We start from the raw sequence: 2,500 nt of genomic DNA on the forward strand, positions 1-2,500 counted from the left end.
TTCAGTGAACTATACACCTCCCTATACTAATTCTATACAGATATTAATATCTTCAGTGAACTATACACCTCCCTATACTAATTCCATACAGATATGTTGGAGTTTGAAGTCGCAGCTCGYCAGTAATGCACCCATTCACAGTAGGCGACTAGGCGCTGTTAAGAATTGGTTTATTTCTAAATGTTAACAGTTCAGAGTTGAAACAAATTAAAGACAGAATCAAACATTCTGGACAGAACGSCAGGCTTTACCATAGATGCTTTGCAGCACTGAGCTCTTGGCTGCTGTCTTGGTGGGTGGAACTCTGGCCTCAGGCTTGGTCKTAATAGGGGTGTGACCAGGGAAAGCCGGCCTATCCCAGAGCAGCTGGATRAGGAGGGAGGCGACCTCAGGTGGCTCCACTCTTTTCCCAGCACCAAAAGCCTCCCTCAATCTGCCTCGCACATGGAACCTACACACAAACACACCCAGAACACYGTACATTATAGAGGCCTTCATTTGTCCAACCTATTCGGTTCGTATATTACACAGCACATGACATTTGGACATTATTCAGTTCACTGAAAAACGTTACAGGCATCRCTGGAAAAGCTGGTTTAAGAGGGGTGAGAAATAATAATGTCCAACCTCAGMGGTTCCACATGGCTCAATTCTGGGTCCGCTACTCTTCAGCATCAATACATAACACTTCCTCTAGGGGAACTGAACCCGGCCATGGCATACTTCAAGAGCTTAGTAGAAAAAGCTTATTACTTGTATACTACAATTAAATCAGTACACGCATCCGCACGCACACACATCTACTGGCGGCTGGGAACAGAGCYCTTTCCGATGTGGGGTAGTAGATCCTGAATGAGAGGCTGCTGGTAGCTATTAGAATGGCACGCCTGAACTTTTAGCCTCTCGTTAAAACACTGAGAGGGCTCCAGATTATACCCCCTGTCTCCCCCACCTCCCCCTCTCTCCCCCGTCATGGAGGTGTTGATGGTAGGAGGGCAGGCAGCCAGACCACAGAGAGCGAGAGGGGGAGACGCTGTTTTTGGTAAGTTTGATGTGGTTGTGTGTGGAGGGAAGACACATGTGGGCACCACATGGCACTGCCACACTCTCCTGGTAAGAGAGAACGCTACTGTGGAGCACAGTAACCCCCCCTTTCACCATACACACACTCTCCTGGTAAGAGAGAACGCTACTGTGGAGCACAGTATCCCCCTTTCAACCATACACACACTCTCCTGGTAGAGAGAACGCTACTGTGGAGCACAGTATCCCCCCCTTTCAACCATACACACACTCTCCTGGTAAGAGAGAACGCTACTGTGGAGCACAGTATCCCCCCTTTCAACCATACACACATCTCCTGGTAGAGAGAATGCTGTGGAGCACGTATCCCCCCTTTCAACATACACACACTTCTCCAGGCTGTTTGGGAAGCCATCTCAGAGCCAACCTTGGTATGGGCAGAGAGAAACTACCTGAGCACCCTGCTTTGGCAAAGGCAAAGCCGATATGCATGCAGTACTCCCAGTGAGCTCAGCTTGGAGAGGAATGGGAAGAATGAAAAGCAGACCTTACCTCCTCCAGGCTCGTTGGATAGTGCAGGCAGCCTGGTCTCTGTCCCGCTCCCTGGGCTTGCTGCTGGGGCGGTGTGACTGTGTGGAGGCTTTAGTGTGGTCTTGCTGGAGGAGGTGGTATGGTCTGTGGCAGGGCGTGTTCTGTGTCTGGGGTTGTGTGTGTTGGTGTGTGTCTCTCTTTGCTTCAGGGTTCGTTCCCTGGTGCTGGGGGCTTCTTGATCCATGGTGGGGCGAGTAGACGTGTTTGTGTTTGGATGGAGTGTGTGTGTTGGAAGGAGTGTGTGTGTTGGAAGGAGTGTGTGTGTTGGAAGGAGTGTGTGTGTTGGAGGTATGTTTGTGTTGGATGGAGTGTTGTGTGGGAAGGAGTTTGTTGTTTGGGGTAGTGTGTGTGTTGGAAGGAGTGTGTGTGTTGGAGGGAGTGTGTGTGTTGGAAGGTGTGGTGTGTTGGAGGGAGTGTGTGTGTTGGAAGGAGTGTGTGTGTTGGAGGGAGTGTGTGTGTTGGAAGGAGTGTTGTGTGTTGGAGGAGTGTGTGTGGTTGGGGGAGTGTGTGTGTGGAGGTAGTGTGTGTTTTGGAAGGAGTGTGTGTGTTTGCAGAGGTGAGTCTCTTGGTCCTTGGTGGTGGTGGGGGTCTGTGTTTTGGACTGGGGGGTCGGCTGCAGCCTGCAGAAGAGAGACGCTCCCTGACCCTAGACCCCTGCGCAGGGGGCATGGGGTCAGAGGTCACTGAGGGGTGAGGGGTCACCACGGGGTCAGGGCCTTTGCCTGGCTGCGCCTCCTTCCTCTCCTGGAGGGTCTGCTTCTATGTGCTGAGAAAGAGAGGGAAGTAAGAGACTGAGAGAGTGGGTGAATACGTGTGTGTGTATATGTGTGTTAGGTTGGGTGTTTACCGTATATATACCGTAGTCCAGGTTTTGGAAAAGCCACGG

General features: G+C 51.2%; 3 long non-coding RNA genes across 3 annotated transcripts in view; 1 reads left to right on the top strand and 2 right to left on the bottom strand.

Annotated features, from left to right (window-relative positions):
* Positions 1 to 245, bottom strand: part of LOC139024955 (uncharacterized) — a 1,526-nt gene extending 1,281 nt beyond the window's left edge. The window contains exon 1 of the long non-coding RNA XR_011476351.1: positions 18 to 245. This is a non-coding gene — a long non-coding RNA (uncharacterized lncRNA). The remainder of the gene's footprint in view (positions 1 to 17) is intronic.
* The window catches only part of LOC139024953 (uncharacterized), a 4,614-nt gene extending 2,950 nt beyond the window's left edge, over positions 1 to 1,664 (bottom strand). The window contains exons 1-2 of the long non-coding RNA XR_011476349.1: positions 1,576 to 1,664; positions 252 to 451 (exon numbers count right to left, since the gene is read on the bottom strand). This is a non-coding gene — a long non-coding RNA (uncharacterized lncRNA). The remainder of the gene's footprint in view (positions 1 to 251; positions 452 to 1,575) is intronic.
* A 160-nt stretch (positions 1,665 to 1,824) lies between these two features.
* Positions 1,825 to 2,068, top strand: LOC139024954 (uncharacterized). The gene is made up of 2 exons (XR_011476350.1): positions 1,825 to 1,906; positions 1,958 to 2,068. It is a non-coding gene; the product is annotated as an uncharacterized lncRNA (long non-coding RNA).
* Positions 2,069 to 2,500: the final 432 nt, after the last annotated feature.

The sequence above is a fragment of the Salvelinus sp. IW2-2015 genome, unplaced genomic scaffold (assembly GCF_002910315.2).
Source record: "Salvelinus sp. IW2-2015 unplaced genomic scaffold, ASM291031v2 Un_scaffold2069, whole genome shotgun sequence".
Classification (NCBI taxonomy): Eukaryota; Metazoa; Chordata; class Actinopteri; order Salmoniformes; family Salmonidae; genus Salvelinus; species Salvelinus sp. IW2-2015.